This window comes from Schistocerca americana, chromosome 7, assembly GCF_021461395.2.
Source record: "Schistocerca americana isolate TAMUIC-IGC-003095 chromosome 7, iqSchAmer2.1, whole genome shotgun sequence".
Classification (NCBI taxonomy): domain Eukaryota; kingdom Metazoa; phylum Arthropoda; class Insecta; order Orthoptera; family Acrididae; genus Schistocerca; species Schistocerca americana.
In genome coordinates this window covers 43,733,167-43,756,140 of record NC_060125.1, presented here as the reverse complement: position 1 = coordinate 43,756,140, position 22,974 = coordinate 43,733,167, and the positions used below count along the sequence as shown (strand labels likewise).

Genomic DNA, 22,974 nt, shown 5'->3' with positions numbered 1-22,974 from the left:
AACTGCCTTAGTACATTTCGTCGAGGCCTGAGGACGCCTCCGTGACACCAGGTGATGACGCACGTACAGTTATCCATGATGGCAGCAAACAGTGTATTCTCCACGAGGTCTAGTACTCAGTACCACCAGCAGAGGACGTGGCGTCCTTTTCGTGATGCAAACCAAGATGGTGAGGTAAATGGTGGGAAAACGACTCAGCCTGCTCTGGGCTGCTGCGGAGAGTAAGGATGGAGCACTCTTTATTTATTTTCAAACAACTTACAAGGATAGAGTATATCTATCACACTCATACAAAGCATCCACCCTGATGTGCCAGCGGTCATTTTGCACAGCCCACAAACACGCAACCAACTCGTAATTTCAGTACACAATAGCAACCTGCTCCTAAATATTCCTTCAGACTGTTGTGTAGACGCGCTCAGTACTCGTAAACTGTCCAAATAGTGCATAGCAGGGCATACACCGAGCCGCTCGCGAAATAATGCAATCAACACAAGCAAGCACAGTCCACCGCCCCCTGTCCAGTCGGGTACACAGGAGGTAGCGATAAGTGACGCATCTGTCAGATGTCAAACTGCGCACAGCCCCTCCTCGGCTTCCGGAAGCATGAGGTGGCGCCACCACCATTCACACGTAACACCTGAGAGATTTCTATCCAAATACGTGTTCACCTACACACATATGCTGACGTGATTTGGCGGGAGCCCTACCGCGATCAGCAGCTGAACGCCGGCCAATGTTCTATGTAGGCACCGTTAATGACCAGGTCCCCCCAGTAATACTTAACGCACGCTTTCTTGTTGTGTCAGCTTGTACGCGCCAAAATTCCTGCCCTAACAGAACCTGTTTACCAAAATATCGCCGAATCCAGTCTTCCTCCCGGGAATAACGTGATAGCTTACCAGCTCTCAACATACACAAATGTTCTCACTGCTCCTATATCCCACCACAATCAATGGAGCATTTTATTTCTGGGGCTTTCTGTCATTATTTTGCAAAGATTTCTAAATTGCGCCGACAGTTCCCTCAATCTATACACCCCCAACCTGTTCATTCTTTCTACAGACGCTACACTCAGTGGTAATAAACTATTTTGCACTGATCACCATTTTGCACCGACAACTAAACATCGCAAAGTTGTGTACAGGTCATCAAATACAAACGATACTCGGAAGAATATTGCAGCGTCAAACCGATCTCCAACCAGGGAATATATCACCGATTACCGTCTCGATCTAGTTAACATGTAATTTATATCCCACACCATACCAAATCATACCATCAGCGAACCGAAGTCACTCTTAGAACTGATGTGAAAGACAGGCTCGTTTCCCCCCGGCACAAACGCGTTATTGATTCCGCTTTCATGCTCGCATTTCTGCAGACATCTCCAGACTCGTCAATTAAAAGAACAACCATATTTTCCCCATAATATTATACAATTTCCGCCGTACTTCTCGATATCGAGCACACAGCACTAGCCTCCCGATCGCTAACGCAACATAATGCACAAGATATAGACTGTAAATTATTTCTCCACAAACACCAAACTTTAGCGAGGTGCAGCGAGCTGTAGTAAACCATTGAATAACTAGAAACAAATAGAGTAAAATGATATTTGCACTCTCGAATACCGAAGACGGTGATGTAACAGATTCCAGATGATCAATATTGTTTACAAACCAACTGGGGTCTTTCCCACATCTAGAGAACAGGCAAACGTGTGTCAAAAATGTGTGTGAAATCTTATGGGATTTAACTGCTAAGGTCATCAGTCCCTAAGCCTACACACTACCTAACCTAAATTATCCTAAGGACAAACACACACACCCATGCCCGAGGGTGGATTCGAACCTCCGCCGGGACCAGCCGCACAGTCCATGACTACAGCGCCTTAAACCGCTCGGCTAATCCCGCGCGGCAAAACGTGTGTCCAACACACCACAATCGATATTCCCTCAACTAAATAAAGCCACCAAATGTGCAGAAGCAGTCTACCGAACAATTTACATTGAAGGGAATAACGTTTCACCGCAAACGTACCATTTTCTCAAAGTTACACTTAATCACAGAAGCCTCCAAGCACATACTTAGTTCGCTATTCGGTCGTCTAGAAGATGGTAAAGTTAGCTATGATACATTCCTACACTCCAACAGTCCTCTGCATTCGGAAGACTGCTACCATTAACATGGGAATGAGAATCAATAGCACCACAGACTTTGCATACATGAACACGTTCTAGAAAACAACTCACATTTTTCTTCTATCATTATACTTATAGTTAAATCTTACGATCGAGGTCTCAACTGAACGGTATTTGGCAATGAGCGAAGTATCGCAAATACTCTCTGTTGACCGTTGTGGCTCTGGGAAATCTTACGATCGAGGTCTCAACTGAACGGTATTTGGCAATGAGCGAAGTATCGCAAATACTCTGTTGACCGTTGTGCCTCTGGGAATACCTGTACCTTCCTTACCATTAGACATACTCTTCCCTTCGCTATCAAAGTACTCCAAGTCAAATTTATACCCTCCCTACAACAGCACATAGACATTTCCTTTACCTAAACAGGTCTATAAACCTGATGCTCAAATGCGATCATATCACACACCCAGCACTAATACTAAGTATAATATTACCTCCTCAATAACTGGATGCATACGACACCAAATAATACTGACTGAAAATCAACGATGGGTATGCATGTCTCTTACGTTCTTCCTGCGAGTCATACCACCGTGTCATAGACGTAACCGAGCACATGTTAAAGAAAAAATCCCGGTCCCAAAAACTACTGTATGTTACTCCCACAAGCGCTCTTCACTCTATAGGTGCAACCAAGTATCCTTGTTAAAACCTATAAACGCTTTAGGAATCGAGGTACCACATTACCTCTGAATGAGGTGCTGTTTTCCGGACACATACTGTGACCCTGATCGTAGAAATGTCTATATTAAGAGCCAACGATGCAACCTCGTGATAAACTCAATGAACTTTGAAAGACATTGAGCTAAGGAACGTGGTATTTAAGCTCTATTTGTGACTCCATCACACCGCACGCAACTACATAATTCACTAGTTTTCGCAACGCATTCTGTCTCGAGACCATATCAGACGTTCCGTGATATATCCGCTGAGTAGTAGCAGATGATGTGCTGATTGAGGTCCTAAGAAGAAAAATATACACTAACTTCTCAGATCTCTAGCCTTACGCTATGTATTAGAAATAACGTCCATTCAAACACATACTTGCATAGGTTCACACCCACAAGTCATGTCTCTAAACGAGTGACCTTCCTCGAATCTGTCTGCTACAGTAAAATTACAACCTCCTTTTAATCACACCCTACACATCCTCCAGTCGCACCCATTTCTACAGCTTTCCACAAGTGCTAGTTTCTACTTAAGTCGGAGAAAGACATATCCAACACCTTCTGAAACCTGTGTAAAAACAGATCGAGCTGAGTTACTGCAACAGGACCATGTTTTGAGCATTCAGTGGAAATGCGCGCAATGTGGTGCGTACCCAAACAAGTACCAACTGCCAGGGCAGGTAACTGGAATGTTAACGGGCACAAGGCAGAAGATTCCGCTGGTGCACTTCAATTCAAATATCCAAATACACTGAAACCCCACCGGAGGGTGGCTTGAATTTTCCAACTTGAAAACCACGTTGTTGCTCGCGGGATTATCAGAACAGTCGCCAACGAACTCCAAAACGACACAATATGAACAGTCTTGACTTGCTGGTAGATTAAATCAAAACCCAACTTTCGTGTCCAGGGTCGGTGAGCCACGGACCTCGTAGCAATGGGAACAGTCGCACACACTCCAACACCGCATATAGACAGCCAGCAGCCCCAGCCAAACTATGTCCAGTGGAGAAGTCCTCGCTGCTCCACGCGAACCGACCGACTGGTCACACACCGCCCAGCCGGAAACTATGAGTGCAGGGTCAAAGATAGTCCATGGTGCGAATATCGATACACACTGCCACCCGGGGAAGGAGAGGATAACAGTATAAGCGCGATAACCGTGGGAGACTAAACACAGAATCGCAACAAAGGTTTAATCCAGAGCATAGCATGAGCCAGCCACGGCTCAGGATGGTTTTAACAGGAATACAGCACCCTCTGGTCCCTACTCTAACAACACCATTCGAACTATTCACATGCGAAAGTATCTATTAATACCATGGCCATTAATATTTTTTCTTATCCTTTGCCATTTTTTTCGAAAGGGAAGTGCTGTTACGCAATTCAATTGGCTCCTGTGAGGATCGTACTCACAACCTATGGTTTACTAGGTCAGCAGGTCTTTACAAATCCCACGAAGTATATTACATGAAGTAAGTATTAGACATTCCATTGACATTTCTAAATACTGCTACTTTTTCCTTTATTGTTATTTCACTCTTCATAATAGGGTGGGCTGGGAGCAGCACAATACGTCACTCTTCAGGCAAGAGGGGTACAAAGAACATTAGCACATGAGACAAGAATACAGAACAGAGAATGGTAAAAATGAGTGAATAAACGATAACAAAAACAGATGAGTATAAAGGTAGATTTAAAAAGAAAAACAGAGATGTGAGTCACACACACATGCAGTGAATGATCAGTGTAGGTCGAAGCGAAAACAAAGAAGCACCACAGCAGGAACACAAATGAGTGATACTCTCAACGCTGTTGGTGGTGATGAAATGTAGCACTTCATATGGCACTGGAAAACATGAACACCACAACAGAAACGTTAAAAATCACTGCACCAAAGTGGCAGTACCTACCACCTTGCAGGAGGGTATGGAGTGTGTGAAGATGGAGACCAGGTGGGACACTGTGGTACAGACATGCAGTGGGCTGGGGTCGGAGAGGATGGGGAAAACCAAAGGATGTGGAGGATCCAGTTTGCAGGAGACGTTAGGATTCGTATTCGTTCAAGGAACAGGAGGAGATCGGGGGAAGGGGACCAAACCATAGAGGACGACTTGGCAGACGGGAGATGGATGCGATAAGCGAGGCAGAGTGCATGGCACTCAAGGATTTAGAGGGATTTGTAGTTGGTGGGGTGGATGAGGGACTTATTGATATGTAGGTTAGTGGAAGGGTCTAATCCCCATGTTCGACAGGAGATGAGTTTGAGGAGACAAGACAGTTATGTGCCTTGGCTTGGACTGTGCAAAGATGGTGGGTTCAGGAAAGGTGGTGATCAAGGGTGATGTCGAGGTACTTGAGGGTGGGACTGAGAGCAATGGGGTGGCCATAGATGGTGATGTAGAAATCCACAAGAGGGTGGTGTAACCCATAATGATTGCCTGGTTGTTGGAGGGATTGATCTTAAGGAGTCGTTGGTTGCACCATGAGGTGAATTAAATTAGAATTAATTTAATACCTTCAGCTGCTGATGGGCGTTGATATATAACAACGAGGACAGGTGAAAATGTGTGCCCTAACCAGGGCTCGAACCCAGGATCTCCTGCTTACATGGCAGATGCTCTATCCATCTAAGCCACTGAGGGCCCAAAGGATAGTGCAACTGCAGGGACTATCTCATGCATGCCTCCCACGAGACCCACAATCTCACATTGTATGTCCGTACACTACAGTTGTAGTGTCCAATCCCAACACACTCATTACTCATGGAAGACATTCTTACCAAGTCCTGTAAGAGTTTAGGGAATATGTGTGCATCTGAACATGTCTGAAAGAACAGACACCATATCCATATAAGTATATAGTTCTGGCAATACTGGCCATGACCATCTTCTTCTGTGTGGAAGCACACATATTTCCCAAACTCTTACGGGACTTGGTAAGAATGTCTCCCATGAGTAATGAGTGCGTTGGGATGGGGCATTACGAATATAGTGTGTGGACATACAAGGTGGGAATGTGGGTCTCGCAGGAGGCATGTGCGAGACAATCCCCGCAGTCGCACTATCCTCTGTGCCCTAAGTGGCTCAGATGGATGGAGCATCTGCCATGTAAGCAAGAGATCTAGGGTTCGAGTCCCAGTTAGGACACACATTTTCACCTGTCCCTGTAGATATATATCAACGCCCATCATCAGCTGAAGGTATTAAATTAACACTAATTTCGTACTAGATGGCTGGAGGTCATTAATGGTGTCTGTTCTTGCAGACGTGTCCGAAAGAACAGACACCATATCCATATATGAGGTGAACTGGTCAAAATGGGACTGGCGGAATGTTGGAGGGAGGGGGTGAGAGCTAGGAAGGTGGTGTCATCGGCATATTGCAGGAGATGGAGGGTTAGTGGGGGCTGCAGCATGTTCACCATGTATAGGGGGTAGAGAAGAGGGGAAAGGATGGAGCCTTGGGGCACACCTGCGCAGGGGTAGAAAGTGTGGGAGTTGGAGTTGTGGATGGTAACATAGGAGGGGCGGTGAGAGAGGAAGGAGGCTATTAGGCGAACATAGCTGATGGGGAGGGCGTAAATCTGGAGTTTGAAGATCAGGCTTGGATGCCATACACAATTACATGTGCATTCAAGGTCAAGGGATACAAAGATGGCAGAGCGACAGGAATTGAGGTGAGTGGAAACAAGGTGTGTCAGCTGGAGGAGGAGATCATCGGCAGAAAGGAAGGTCAGAAGCAACGTTGGGTCAGGGGAAGGAGGCGGCGCTTTTGGAGGTGGCGGTGAATGCTGCGGGTAAGGATGGATTCTAAGACTCTGCTGAAGACCGACGTGAGACTGATAGGGCTATAGGAGGTGGTGTTGGAAGAGGGTTTATCAGTTTTGGAGAACATAAGGGTCTGGGATGTCTTCCACAGGTAGGGGTAGAAGAAGGAGGGGAGGATATCTTTATAATGGGTCGCTAGGACTGTAAGGAAGGAAAGAGGGGCTTCTTTGAGGTGGCAGTATGTAATATGATCGCGAAATGGAGCCGTGTCGCATTTGGTGCTTAATGTGGCGATGATGTCTTGTGTGACGATGGGGGTGCTGCGATCAGATGGTGGTGTGGCCTCCAAGTATTGGAAGCTAGGAGCAAGTGGGGGGAGAGAGGTGTCAGTGCAGTCTTGGATGTCAGGGAAGAGGGAGTAATCAAACTGGGGATCATCAGGTACAGAAAGGATGTCAGATAGGTGGGGGGGGGGGGCAAAATGCTTGGCCTTACTGGTATCATCAGTGAAAGGGTGGTCATCGTGTAGTAGAGGATAGTGCGGAGAAGGTTTCCTGCCAGTAGGGTGGTGGAAGGCTGACCAGTACTTGGAGGAGTTAATAGGCAGGGAAGCAGGTGCATGTCTGTCGCCAGGTCCAGCGTTTAAGGCTCCGAAAAAGTTTCTAATATGGCATTGGAGTTGCTGGTGGTGGAGGAGTGTGGTTCAATCTCGGGTATGGAGGAAGGGGCGAAGTAAACTCGATGGAAGAGGAGTACGACTTGTGGTGGTAAGGTAGGACAGTGAGGGTGGATGGCTTTGGTGGGGATGTGCCCCTCAACAGCAAGGATATCAGTGTGGAGGGTAGGGCTGGCAGATTTGATGAGGACAGAGTCACAGAATGGGACAAGGAGGGAGATGGAGGTGGTAGTATTTGCAGAAAAGGAGAGTGAGGTTGTGGGCTTCCAGGAGGTGGTGTTGGGGCAGGAGAGGACATAGGTATGGGTAGGTGGAGAAGAAAGAAGCTGGAGGGGTGAGATCTATGATATCTTCAGGCAGGGGGGAGGGAGGGGGACGGAGTTTTCTTGGAGCTGGTGGATTGTGTTGAGGTGGTGTTGGGGCGTTTCTTGGGAGCAGTGTGGGAGGCAGTTTGGGGGACAGGAGTTACAGGCAGGTGGTGGGAGGTGGAAGGCCCTGTTGCTGTAGCTAGTGGTTGTGGTGGTGGTTTTGGTGGCAGTGTCAGAGAAGTCACTGCATGTACTGTAGCTCTACATGCCACAACCCATGCTGGGGTTGCAGACTCAGAAGTGGCGGGGGGTTGAGGAAGGGGAGGGGAGGGAAGGTAAGGGATCAGCCCTTGCAGAGGGAGTATGTGGGGCTGTGGGGGTGGAAGGGAGAGTGAAAGGGGTAGGGGTAGGGATTGACATGAGGGGATGGACAAGGGAGGGTTGGCGTGGGTGCACCACATAATGGTGGTAACTGCAGCAGAGAGAGAAGTGTAAACTACAGAGGTTGTGGGGGCTGACGCGATTGCAGAAGAGACGGAAACGATGGAGACGAGGACACAGACGACGATAATGTCTGGGAGGAGCCCACGGAGGGAGGCTGCTGTTGTGCTGCGGCAGTAGGGAGTGGGGGCCTGGGCCCCATCCTGCTGCTGCGACAGAGGACAGGCGTTGGCTGCGGGCTGGTGGAGGCTGCGACGAATGGCAAAGATGTCACCTGCTGGCGATGGGAGGCTGTTGGCAGGGTAGAGTTGCAGCCACTGGATGGACTGCACTGGTAACAGGAGTGGCACTGTGAGGACAGCTGCTGCTGTTGCTGGTACCAGTGCCAGCACTACAGGAACAGGAGCTCCTGCTGCTGCTGCTGGGACCAGTGCTGGCACTGCCAGAACTGGTGGCGCTACTGCTGCTGCGTCTGCTGCAATTCCTAATGCTTCAACAATTGTACTCGACAACTCTCGAAGGGCACAACTCTCTCGAGTTCCACCGAAGATGAATACCGCAACTTTCCTTTCTCTTTATTGAAATTCAATTCCCCATCTGGAGCGGGCTGACATTAGCATGTGTGCTGCTCTTCAGCCAAAAAACAATAATGATACAACAGAAGACATTTAAAATTACAAAGGAGGAAATATGGCGGACAAAAATATAATAAAGGGGGAACATAATGGACGCGAACAGACAAAAAGGGAGCAACTGCAAAATGGAGACAAAAGCATTAAATAGTAATGAGCACAAAAAAACTCAGACTGGGACAATTAAAAGAATACAGGAAAAGTATGGCTGCAGCATAAAAGTATCGATGGATGGCTTAGCACATAACAATCACTGACAGTAGCACTATGTACAAGTCCAGCACACAATTAAAATCACAGCTCTTGACGCACAGGAGAAAAGCACCAAACACAACACTGATGTAACACACTGATGATGATCACCAAAACACAGGATCTGCCAGGGAAATAGAGATGAGAGAAGGGAAGAAGGGAGGGAGGAGGGTAGAGGGGGGAGATGGGCAGAGGTGGGACGAAGAGGGCTGAGGAGGTAAGGACATGGGAGGGACACAGTTGAGGAGGGGGTGCAGTGACTAAGGGGAAAGGAGGAAAATCTGCTCTGGGAGAAGGAGGAGAGAGGAAAAGGGGGGCCCTGGGGAGGGAATAAGGCCAGTAAGGAAGGGTAGATGTCACAGCGAAGTTCAACATCTGGGAGGGGGAGTTGCTGGAAATTGCCCTGATGAATGAGGGTGTGGAGGTGTAGAGAGGGAGGGATACAGCAGCAGAGGCTCCCCAACAGGTGGGGGAGGGATGGAGAGGAAGGACGAAAAGAGGGAGTGTGGGGATCAAGGTTGAGGACAGTGTAAAGGCTGCAGAGATGTTGGAGGAAAAGGAGTAGGTGGGGGAAGAGGATGAGGTCTTACAGGGGGTGTGTGGGGGAAGGAAGCCAGGTACAGAAGGCAGGGCAGAGCACATGCCATTCGAGGATTTGGAGGGTCCTGTAAAAGCATGTGGGTGCGGAGATCCAGGTAGTGCTGGCATAACAGAGGATAGGACAGATTAGGGATTTGTAGGTGTGGAGGATGATGGAGGGATGTAATCCCCACGTCCAGCCAGACAGGAGTTTCAGGAGGTGGAGGCAGGAATGGGCTTTTTTCTGGTCAGGAGGTGAGGGGTCCAAGTGAGGTGATGGTCGAGGGTGAGGCCAAGGTATCTCAGGGTGGGGGTGAGCTGGATGGGACGCTCATAAAGGGTGAGTTAGAAGTCATAAAGACAGAAGGAGCAGGTGGTGCAGCCTATGATGATTGCTGGGTTTTAGAGGGTTTCAGATGAAGGAGCCACTGGTTTCACCAAGTGGTGAACTGGTCAAGGGGGTTTGGAAGATATGTTGGGACTGTTGAAGGGTAGAATAGAGAGCCAGGTAGGCAGTGTCATCAGCATATTGAAGAAGGTGGATAGGTGGGGTGGCTTGGGCATATCAGCGCTGTACAGAAGATAGAGGAGAGCAGTGGTATAAAAGATTCGGGAGTTCATGTTGAGGAGGCTGACATAGGAAGAAGGGCGTGAGAGGGAGGAAGTAACTAGATGCACAGGGCATAGGTTTGGAGTTTAAAGAGGAGATGCCATACATAGTCATAGGCATTTTGGAGGTCAAAGGAAACAAAAATGGCGGAGAGATGAGAGTTAAGCTGGAGGGAGGGAAGGTGAACGAGGTTAAGGAGTTGGTCTTCAGTGGAGAAGGAGGGTCAGAAGCCACACTGGGTGAACCGTGGTAAAAATTGCTGTTTTGAAGAGCGCGCTGCAGCGTATTGTGTGAAGCAGTCGCCCGCCGTTTCTGGCGGTGGCGCCGCTGTGGCAATCACAGCTTTGGTGTCTCCCTCAAGTGGGAAAGGGGAAAGCTTGCCTGTTCATGTGCATTTAAGGGACGTGATGAGCTCGCGAGGAGGTCTGTCTGGGTAAGTCTGGTCTGGGGTCAGTCTCTCGTCCCCAGCTTGCTAGTCTGTCTCTCTTCCGAAATTGTGGCGCGGTGAAACCACTCAACGAGTGGTCGCCTGGTCGGGGACTTAGTTCCTGCATCTGAGTCTGCGTATTAGGCCGCCAGTCCGCTCGAGTTGCTCAGGCAATGGTCATTGGCGGTTGGATCGATCGGTTGGTCGGTCACGCACTGAGACACAAGATGACTTGTCCGCCTTGAGAGTCGGCGCATGTGAGGTCGCCACGTGAGTCCAGTCGGCCGCGCCGTATAGCAAGGAGTAGTGGCTTTGCGGCCGACACGAGAGCACCAGGAGTCAACCCACGACATCGGTCTGGCCGGTGTGAGTTGCGACGCCGTGAGACGGGAAATCGGCGCGCCTTCCTGCCTCCGTTGAAGCGGCTGGCAGCGTACGGTTCGGGAGAGCGTTTTGTGGGTGCTGCGCCAGGTCTTCGAAAGAAATTGCAGTTTATTAGAAGTTAAGTGATTGGTGATATGTTGTTTTATTTACTTGTTAAATTCTACTTGTTTTCTTGGTGAGGTCACCAGTCGCTTTGTTTTGGGGTCGTCCCACCATTCTTCTGCGTTTGCCCACCCGCGGGAAGGTAGTTATTTATGAATTGGGTGGTCCATTTTTCCCTTGTGGAGTAGGGTCGGGTTAGAGCAACCTGTGGTTCGGGTTGTTCGGTAATCTCCCTATCAATCTGCCGTACGTTGATGGCTGCCTCTGTCATGTTTGTCGGATTCGGTGTGTTAACGAATTGATTGCCTGAAGTGTAACGGCCGAATTCCTGAAATATGTTTTTATCTTGCCTATCATCTTGAGAGGCGGTATATGTGTACTGTAGAGCATGTTTGGCCAACCTTGTATAATTTTATGTAATATTGCATTTCATGGGCTTTTATTTAAATGGTCATTTTAGTATATAAAGTTGCCACCCTTCCACCGTAAGACTTTTCTTAGAAGTTAAAATCAAGTTGCACCTTCGGTGGCAAGATAACCTTTCAATTTTAGTGTTTTGTATCACTTCCATCCCTCCTATGGGGTGCATAGTTTGCGTGTTTGTGTGAATTGTTAAAACTTTTACTTTAAGTTTGCACCTGTGTAGTCTTTCAGAGGTTGTTGTAAGCGGTCGTGACTACAGCTGTGTCAAAAGGGAGCGGCAAGGTTCTCAGCCCGAAAGCTCATACACTCAAAAAAATTGTTTCTTTCTGCCTCTGAATAAATTGTAACTTGATATTTAGAGGGTGCTTTCTGCTTATAATTTTAAATTTGTTTCTAAAAAAACTTTTAGGAATAAAATATCCATTTGTTAAAAGCAATTTCATTTTGATTTCATCAGTTACTCCCTGGCAACTACCTCCACGCTCACATAGTGTGATTAAATGTGTTAATTTTCTTGATAAATCGCTAGTAAATAAAGCAAATTCTTAAGAAAATGTTTTGAAAGTAAATTCACGTTTCATCACTGGTAGCATAGCGTGGTTAGCGTTCTTGCTACTACTCTTTGAGTAACTGATGGAATTACAGTTCGACTTATTTTATAATTTAGTAATATTTCGCTCTGGCCAAGTGACTGTTTAGCTGCTTGTTTCAGGTTGTCATGGCGGCCAGAGAATGTCCAGGATTCGGCCTGTTGCGCAAAAATCAAATCTTATATGAGTTGCGCATTCGTAATATAAACAAACAAGGCACTGTTCCTGAGTTGCTTGCGGATTTAAAAGATGCCTTGCTCAATCCGGTCCAGATTTCATCGGAAGTTATTGGTCCCTTTCCGACAGCCATGGCAGCGGCGGCAGGAGAGGTCGGTGAGTTTCAACATCATTTAGACTGGTTTGTGTTGATCAACCGAGTCGCAAGCAGTTAGCTAGACTACTCGCGCATTTGATGCACGTGTTTAACCGGGTCTCTGATTTAGAACAACTTGCTGTAAATGAGGCTGATCGTAAGGAGTAGCTGAGTTGCAGCGAAAGGTGGCTGCGTTGCAGATTAGGTTAACTGGGTTAGACTCTAGCTCCGAAGGATCTAGTGGGCAGATCCAAGCCGATCCGGCACGAACAGGAAGCGAACTAAATAACCCAAACCGCGGAATTGAACCTAACTCGGAGTTTTTCGCAAAGCTACCTAACCCGATTGCACTTCTGTAAAAGTATGTAGGAAATTCTGTGGTTACTGGTTTATTTTGAGCAGCTTTCCTTTGCTTTTCGAATATCGCACTCCAACCTGTTAGCTCTGCTGTACCCGTTAGCAAAGGGGAAGGGTTACGAATTAATTTCTAGTGCTCTTTCGGAGGGGTTCTCGTTACGGCAACTCATACAACTAATAATCGCTGAGAGACTCGCAGAGGGTCTTAGGAAACATCTAGAATGTCAGTAAATGTGGAAGGTGCAGCCCGCTAGTGAAGATTTGTCGATGTATGTGGAAAGGGTAAGAGTAGCTTCGCAGGCCTTTCTAAGTGATTTGTCAGAAGAACAATTAATTGCAGTAGTTTTGAAAGGGATGGCGGCTGCTGACAAAATAAATTTTATTTTCTAGTCACCCCCGAACACCTGGGAAGAACTCTCTGTTGTTGTTACTTCTGCATCTGCGCTAAAGTTAAGCGAGGACTCTAGGAATGTTAGCGTGTTGAGACAAGCGAAGGAAAACTTTGGAGTGGAGAGAGATCGGCCAAGTTAGTAATTATCAAGGCGTACACAAGAAATGTTTTCGATGTGGGGCTAGTACGCATTTGGTAAGTTGTCCGGTTTTACGTGAGGCAAGAAGTACTAAGTGACATAAGGGCAGGCAGCACGTTTTCAGGAGTAACTTATTGTTTAGTGAAGGGCGTGCCATAGTGGCTGATTCCCGGTTATGTCGACCTTATGTTTGCCTGAGTTTGAATCAGGAACCTCTCTGCGTCTTATTGGATACGGGTAGCACTTATTCCTTGCTTAATGAGGCTTGGGTTCTGGAATTTGGCAGTCTTACCAGGCTCAAACCTAAAAAGATCCCGCTTCGGAGAGGTCATATGGCCAATGGTCAGGTGTTGCCTCTGGCGTGGTGAGTTAAGCGTAGTGTCTCGGTAGGACGGTTCTCCTGGCCAATGACCTTTGCTATCATTGCTAACCTGCCAGTAAATATGGTGCTGGGTTGTAACTTCATTTCTAAAACTAAATTTGTTCTGGATTATTCAGGAGATAAGATTTTTTTTAAATTTGCGCCAAGTCAGAAGTTCGGATTTTGTGAATGTCGAGCGGCGGTGTCATCCATGCCTTCTTCCTTGTTGGTCACTACTCTCGATAATGTCAAACTTGACCATCTTTCCCCGAGTCAGGTTCAACAGGTCCATCAGTTACTGGAGGCTTTTCCTGACTTATTTTGCGATAAACTTAGAGTAACGAATAAATTAGAATATCATATTCGTTTGACTGACAATATTCCGGTTAGGCAGTCCCCAAATCGTTGCTCACCACCTAAGCTGAAAGTGTTGCGGGAAAAGGTACAGAAGATGTTAAATCGAGGCGTTATTCGTCCCTCGACTTCTCCATATGCCTCTCCGATATTCTTGGTACCGAAGGATCGGGGTAGCGATTTCAGGGCGGTGGTGCATTACCATCGTTTGAATGAGAAGGTGGTGTTGGAGTCAGTACCGTTGCCTGATCTACACAATTCCTTTACTTGGATTTCAGGCGCGTCTCGGTTCACCGTACTTGACTTAAATCATGCTTATTATTAGATTACGTTGACCGAGGAGTATAAAAAAGTTACAGCGTTATGCACCGATTGGAATCTATTCGAATTTAACCGGGTCCCATTTGGGCTGGCTACCCGAGCTGCGGTGTTGATTCGTTTATTAGATAGTATACTGGGGGAATTTAAATTGCGTTTTGTTTGTAACTATATGGATGACCTTGTGACATATAGTAAATCGTTTGAAGAGCATTTGAGTCATTTACATCAAGTATTTACTCAGCTTCAGCAGGTTACCCTTGCGAGGCCACAGTTTTCCTTTCTAGGGCATGTTGTTTCAGGCGATGAGGTTCGGATCGATCAAGAACGCACAAAAGCCTTGCGCGCACTCCCACCTCCTACTGATAAGCGGTGAGTCGCCAAGTTTATTGGCATGGCAAATTATTTCAGGAGGTTCGTTCCGAATTTTGCGGCCTTAGTTGCCCCTTTGAATCAGCTTCGTAAAAATGGAGTTAAATTTATTTGGGGTCCCACCCAGCAGGAGGACTTCGAACAGATCAAAACCGCCATTGCTAATCCACCGGTGCTTGGGGTGCCTGATTTTGATAAGCCTTTCATAGATCAGACGGACACGTCGAGTGCGGGTGTGTCAGCCGTCTTATTACAAGAATGGCAAAGTCAGCGGCAACCTTTGGCCTATGCCTCGCGCCGTTTGAATGATGCTGAGGCAAAATACTCAGTCTACGAATGTCAGACCTTGGCGGCCTTATTTGCATTAGAACAATTCCGGTTTTACATTCAGCACAAACCTTTTTTGCTGCAGACTCATAATCGAGCCTTGAGTTGGGTCTCGGCTAGGCCACGCAAGACCGGCCGGATCGCACATTGGGCCGTGAGAGTCTCAGCCTTTGAATTTAAGGTTAGGCACATCAAGGGTTCCGAGAATGTGGTCGCTGATGCCCTCAGCCGGATGTTTGACCCACCATCCGGTTGTTCTGAGGAGCATCACCAGGGTCCACTTCAGGGTAAGCTTTTGGTTATGATGGAATTACCCCAACTGTTTAGTAATCTGGAAGAAAACCAGGAACAGGATGTTGAATTGGGTTCCATCAAACAGAGGATTAGATCGGGTGAGGTAGTCGTAGGCTACAGCTTGAGGAAAGGTATTCTGTGTAAGGCAGTGGGTCGAGAGCGCCACAACCGAATTTGTCTGCCACAAATATTAATCCAGCAAATATTCCAGTATTATCATTGTTCTTCGGTGGGAGGTCACTTAGGCACGTATAAAACGATTCAGAAAATTAAGCAGTATGTGACCTGGCCTCATCTTGAGTGTGGCAATAAGAAATTAGTATCCGGTTGTAATTCGTGCCGGGCCGTGGAACCTAGCATTGCCCTACAGCAAGGTCTATTGTCTTCGGAACGTAAAAATTATCCGATGGATCATCTTTATATCGAATATGTGAGCCCATTGCCATGTTCCAGGAGGGGGAATATGTATATTTTGGTGGTAATTGATGCCTTTTCTCACTTTACTTGGCTTATTCCCAGTCGAAGTAGTACTACCAACGTAACTATTTCTCACCTTACTAACATCTTTTCGATCTTTGAGCCTCCTAAGAGTTTGGTTAGTGATAATGCCCCTGCTTTTGCGTCAGATAAGTTCAACGCAGAACGACCCATGGTCTAGGGGTACCGTCTTTGATTCATAATCAAAACATCTTCGGTCGTGTGTTCGATCCCCGCCACTGGCTAAATTTTGATAAATAATCAGCATTGGCGGCCGAAGACTTCCGGCATAAGAAGTCAGCCTCATTCTGCCAACGACCTTGTCAAAGAGGGCGGAGGAGCGGATAGAGGTTCAGGGCACTCTCTTGTCCTAGGGGTGGGAAATTGCCCCTAAAGGCGGAAGAATCAGCAATGATCAATGACATGAGGATACAGAAGGCAATGGAAACCACTGCATTAAAGACACGTAACGTGTATCCACAGGACATGTGGCCTGTAAATGAAGAAGTGTCATGATGATCTCTCCATTGGCAAAAGATTCCGGAATAGTCCCCCATTCGGATCTCCGGGAGGGGACTGCAGAGGGGGAGGTTACCATGAGAAAAAGATTGAATAATCTACGAAAGGATAACGTTCTACGAGTCGGGGCGTGGAATGTCAGAAGCTTGAATGTGGTAGGGAAACTAGAAAATCTGAAAAGGGAAATGCAAAGGCTCAATCTAGTGAAGTGAAGTGGAAGGAAGACAAGGATTTCTGGTCAGATGAGTATCAGGTAATATCAACAGCAGCAGAAAATGGTATAATAGGTGTAGGATTCGTTATGAATAGGAAGGTAGGGAAGAGTGTGTGTTACTGTGAACAGTTCAGTGACCGGGTTGTTCTAATCAGAATCGACAGCAGACCAACACCGACAACGATAGTTCAGGTATACATGCCGACGTCGCAAGCTGAAGATGAACAGATAGAGAAAGTGTATGAGGATATTGAAAGGGTAATGGAGTATGTAAAGGGGGACGAAACTCTTATAGTCATGGGCGACTGGAATGCAGTTGTAGGGGAAGGAGTAGAAGAAAAGGTTACAGGAGAATATGGGCTTGGGACAAGAAATGAAAGAAGAGAAAGACTAATTGAGTTCTGTAACAAGTTTCAGCTAGTAATAGCGAATACCCTGTTCAAGAATCACAAGAGGAGGAGGTATACTTGGAAAAGGCCGGGAGATACGGGAATATTTCAATTAGATTACGTCATGGTCAGACAGAGATTCCGAAATCAGATACTGGATTGTAAGGCATACCCAGGAGCAGATATAGACTCAGATCACAATATAGTAATGATGAAGAGTAGGCTGAAGTTCAAGACATTAGTCAGGAAGAATCAATACGCAAGGAAGTGGGATACAGAAGTACTAAGGAATGACGAAATACGTTTGAAGTTCTCTAACGCTATAGATACAGCAATAAGGAATAGCGCAGTAGGCAGTACAGTTGAAGAGGAAACAAGTCGCTGAGGAATGAAATAAATAGGAAGTGCAGGGAAGCTAAGACGAAACGGCTGCAGGAAAAATGCGAAGACATCGAAAAAGATATGATTGTCGGAAGGACAGACTCAGCATACAAGAAAGTCAAAACAACCCTTGGTAACATTAAAAGGAACGGTGCTAACATTAAGAGTGCAACGGGAATTTCACTGTCAAATGCAGAGGAGAGAGCAGATAGGTGGAAAGAATACATTGAAAGCCTCTATGAGGGTGAAGATTTGTCTGATGTGATAGAAGAAGAAACAGGAGTCGATTTAGAAGAAATAGGGGATCCAGTATTAGAATCGGAATTTAAAAGAGCTTTGGAGGACTTACGATCAAATAAGGCAGAAGGGATAGATAACATTCCATCAGAATTTCTAAAATCATTGGAGGAAGTGGCAAAAAAACGACTATTCGCGTTGGTGTGTAGAATATATGAGTCTGGCGATATACCATCTGACTTTCGGAAAAGCATCATCCACACAATTCCGAAGACGGCAAGAGCTGACAAGTGCGAGAATTATCGCACAATCAGCTTAATAGCTCATGCATCGAAGCTGCTTACAAGAATAATATACAGAATAATGGAAAAGAAAATTGAGAATGCGCTAGGTGACGATCAGTTTGACTTTAGGAAAAGTAAAGGGACGAGAGAGGCAATTCTGACGTTACGGCTAATAACGGAAGCAAGGCTAAAGAAAAATCAAGACAGTTTCATAGGATTTGTCGACCTGGAAAAAGCGTTCGACAATATAAAATGGTGCAAGCTGTTCGAGATTCTGAAAAAAGTAGGGTTAAGCTATAGGGAGAGACGGGTCATATACAATATGTACAACAACCAAGAGGGAATAATAAGAGTGGACGATCATGAACGAAGTGCTCGTATTAAGAAGGGTGTAAGACAAGGCTGTAGCCTTTCGCCCCTACTCTTCAATCTGTACATCGAGGAAGTAGTGATGGAAATAAAAGAAAGGTTCAGGAGTGGAATTAAAATACAAGGTGAAAGGATATCAACGATACGATTCGCTGATGACATTGCTATCCTGAGCGAAAGTGAAGAAGAATTAAATGATATGCTGTACGGAATGAACAGTCTAATGAGTACACAGTATGGTTTGAGAGTAAATCGGAGAAAGACGAAGGTAATGAGAAGTAGTAGAATTGAGAACAGCGAGAAACTTAACATCAGGATTGATGGTCACGAAGTCAATGAAGTTAAGGAATTCTGCTACCTAGGCAGTAAAATAACCAATGACGGACGGAGCAAGGAGGACATCAAAAGCAGATTCGCTATGGCAAAAAAGGCATTTCTGGCCAAGAGAAGTTTACTAATGTCAAATACCGACCTTAATATGAGGACGAAATTTCTGAGGATGTACGTCTGGAGTACAGCATTGTATGGTAGTGAAACATGGACTGTGGGGAAACCGGAACAGAAGAGAATCGAAGCATTTGAGATGTGGTGCTATAGACGAATGTTGAAAATTAGGTGGACTGATAAAGTAAGGAATGAGGAGGTTCTACGCAGAATCGGAGAGGAAAGGAATATGTGGAAAACACTGATAAGGAGAAGGGACAGGATGATAGGACATCTGCTAAGACATGAGGAAATGACTTCCATGGTACTAGAGGGAGCTGTAGAGTGCAAAAACTGTAGAGGAAGACAGAGATTGGAATACGTCAATCAAATAATTGAGGACGTAGGTTGCAAGTGCTACTCTGAGATGAAGAGGTTAGCACAGGAAAGGAATTCATGGCGGGCCGCATCAAACCGGTCAGTAGACATATGACCAAAAAAAAAAAAAAAAAAAAAAAGTCCAAGGCCTTTTGTTTTGGGAATGGCATCAAGCACATAAATACAACACCGTATTACCCTCTTGGGTCCTTTGCTGAACGTGTGAATCGCAATCTAAAATCTACTTTAATAATTTACCATCAAGTTAAACCAAGTAAGTGGGATACTAACTTGCCCTGGATTAATTTTGCGTTCAACATTGCAGTTCATGATACACTGAAGACTACTCTGGCCTCTCTCTTATTGACCTGTCCTATCAATTCGCCTTTGTCTAACTTATGGAGCATCCAAGACTTGCTTCCTGAGCGGGTATCCGCGCAGTTAATTAGAAAGAACTGGAATCGGGCTCGTCGCATTATAGCGGCTGGCCATGGTCGTCAAGCCGGGCGGTACAACCGCAATAGGCGTCCTTATCAGGGAAAATCGGGGGATCATGTCTATATTAGGAATGTTCAGTGTCGAGGAAGGATGGAGGGTCCGAGTAGGGAAGATCACACCCCGCTTTATAAGTCCATGCACGGTGCTCCGTGTGTTGGGGCCGATTAACCTGTTAGTCAGACATGATCAGACCGGTAGAGTATATCGAGTCCATTTGAGCCATGTGAAATCTCTATGTTCAGACGCCTGTTCTAGTTTGAGGGGAGGAGGTTGAGCCGTGGAAAAAATTGCTGTTTTGCAGAGCGCGCCGCAGCGCATTGTGTGAAGCAGTCGCCCCCCGTTTCTGGCGGTGGGGCCACTGTGGCAATCGCAGCTTTGGTGTTTTCCTCTGGTGGGAAAGGGGAAAGTTGCCTGTTCACGTGCATTCAAGGGACGCTATGAGCTCGCCATGGGATCACTTGGTCAGCTGGGTCAGTGTGGGGCAGTCAGTGTCTGTCTGTCATCCGGAGTGCTAGTATGTGTTAGGCTGCCAGTCTGCTCGAGTTGCTCGGGCAATGGTCATTGGGATTGGATCGATTGGTTGGTCGGTCGCGCACTGAGACACAAGATGACTTGTCCGCCTTGGGAGTCCAGTCGGCCGCGCCGTATAGCGAGGGGTAGTGGCTTCGCGGCCGACACGAGAGCAACAGGAGTCAACACGCGACATCGGTCTGGCCAGTGCGAGCTGCGACGCCGTGAGACGGGAGATCGGCGCGCCTTCCTGCGTCCGTTGAAGCGGCTGGTAGCGGACGGTTCGGGAGAGCGTTTCGGAGGGAGCTTTTGAGGGAGCTGCGCCAGGTTTTCGCAAGGAATCGCAGTTTATTAGAAGTTAAGTGACTGGTGATACGTTGTTTTATTTAATTGTTAAATTCTACTTGTTTTCTTGGTGAGGTCACCAGTCGCTTTGTTTTGGGGTCGTCTCACCATTCTTTTCCGTTTGCTCACCCGCGGGAAGGTGGTTATTTATGAATTGGGTGATCCATTCTTGGCTTGTGGGTTGGGGGCGGGTTGTTCGGTAATCTCCCTATCAATCTGCCGTACGTTAATAGCTGCCTCTGTCATATTTGTAGGATTCGGTGTGTTAACGAATTTATTGCTTGAAGTGTAACGGCCGAATTCCTGAAATATGTTTTTATCTTGCCTATCATCTTGAGAGGCGATATGTGTGTACTGTAGAGCATGTTTGGCCAACCTAGTATAATTTTATGTAAGATTTCATTTCATGGGCTTTTATTTAAATGGTCATTTTAGTATATAAAGTTGCCCGTAAGACTCTTCTTAGAAGTGCAGGGGATACAGATGACGAAGTGACTTGGGTGGGGGGGGGGGGAGAGGGTTGAGAGAGGGGAAGCCAGCCACCTGAGGGGCGGCAGCAGAGACGGCAGCAGAGGGGTGCGTGAGAGTGGGGGCAGGAGTGGGAGCTGCTGTGGGTGTGAGGCTGGGGGAAGGAGGTAGATGTGGTGACACACAGCAGGGGGGGGGATGGGGGAGTGGGTGTGTGGAGGGAGGGTAGGAGGGGAGGTGTAAGGATGGTGGCCAGGGGCGGCGGCACTCCGAAGAGGTGTCAGTGGTAGAGGGGAAGGTGTAGATGACCTTGGAGGTGGGAAGGCCCATGATGGACGGGGACGGACGGGTGGACAGCGGGCGGCGGCGAGCACCGGGAGGGGGTGTCGAACAGGCAGGCGGATGGACGACGATGGCAGGCACGCAAACATACGGACGAACAACAACAACATCAACAGGCGCTATGAAAGCGTAGATTTCACCCTGAGGGTAACCAAGGATCTGAAATCAGACGTCTTTGAAAGAGGGGATTTAACCCACGTGATGAATGCTGCAACCTGTGGTCCTTATTTTAATAACGTCCTTCACACTATTCACCTGCAAGAGTCTTTTCGAATACCACGGCCATTCAGAATTTTTTTATCCTTGGCCGCTTTTATGGAAACGGCCACCGAAGGAAATTCTGTTACAATATTCATTTGCCTCCGGTGAGGATCGAACCAACGACCTCTGGTTTACTATACCAACGCTCTGCATTGAACTAAGGAGGCGCCTCCTAGCGCAAGTTTCGGGTACTTCGTTCCTCTGTACAAATGAATGGTAGCCCATGAGCAAAAAACGCACTATATTGGCAACTATATATGCGTTTAACGAGCACCGCTGCTGTTTTCTACACATCTCACACGTTGCCGATCTACACCTACTATTCCAAAAAAATACATTTATTTCGCTTCAGTAATCACCTTCAGCTTCGAACAGCATGCTTCCGAGATGATACTCAGTTAGCCTTAGTCGTAAGCAGTTACATCCATTACTCACAAGGTTGGTGGCAGCTAGCGCAGAAACGAAATTCTGCGACGCCCAGCGAGCGGTTTGAACCCACGACCCTAAGATCAAGAATCTCATGCTCTACCGACTGAGCTAGCCGGGCTCCCCGAGAATCCAGCAGACGGATTACACGTCACACATTACTCATGGGACCTGGGACCTCTTATGGGAGATCCTCATAACTCCAACTAATTTCCTACTTCCAAAAGTGATCTGCATTTCTATTTCATGAAACATTTCTCTGAGAGGCGTAAAATGTGCTTGAATAGCTATGTGGCTGGTAGCACCATTATTTAACACACTTACTCGACTACACTCACATTCCTGTCTCGTATCTCTCGGGTCCTAAGTGAGACGAGGTTGTTCCAACCAAAACCCTCGCGGGAGGCACTGTACTGATATTTTGCCGGCCGGTGTGGCCGAGCGGTTCTAGGCGCTACAGTCCGGAACCGCGCGACCGCTACGGTCACAGGTTCGAATTCTGCCTCGGGCATGGATGTGTGTGATGTCCTTAGGTTAGTTACGTTAAAGTAGTTCTAAAGTCTAGGGGACTGATGACCTCAGAAGTTAAGTCCCATGGCTCAGAGCCATTTGAACCATTCTGTACTAATAATTTAGTTGCATCACACCGTTGGCTTGACATTGCTTCAGGTCCTAGCTGGTTTGCTGGCAGGAAACGGAACGCAGCACCTTTCAACTGGTTCTGCAGTACTCAAACGTTACAGTAAGACAGTATGCATCTTTTGCAGATCTGGAAAAACAGGAACGTGAGAGGATCCGAACCTACAATCTTCTGATCCGAAGTCCGACGCCTTATCCTTTTTTTTATTATTTCCAGTAACAGAAGTGTCGTAAAAGGCTTGAGTAATGATGTGTTCTTGAAATAAAGAAAATGTTCTCCTTGTAACGGTTATCGTAAAACGTCTTCATCTTCACTGTAAAAATTGTGTGTAGAATGTTGAAGGAAATAAAATTCCTCTATCTTGATAAAGAGGAAATTCTCCTTAAAAATAAAAACAATCCTCGAAAAGAGCAATAAAGGTATCCTGTACAATACTCAGCTAAAGAAACCATCTAGCCACCAATTTATTTTTAGTTGTATTGTATTTCAGATTAATTTAATGTAATATTTTTTTTTCGT

The 22,974-nt window shown here is 46.7% G+C and overlaps 1 non-coding gene across 1 annotated transcript; it reads right to left on the bottom strand.

Annotated features, from left to right (window-relative positions):
* Positions 1 to 21,863: 21,863 nt before the first annotated feature.
* On the bottom strand, positions 21,864 to 21,936 carry Trnak-cuu. The gene has a single exon. It is a non-coding gene; the product is annotated as a tRNA-Lys (tRNA).
* Positions 21,937 to 22,974: the final 1,038 nt, after the last annotated feature.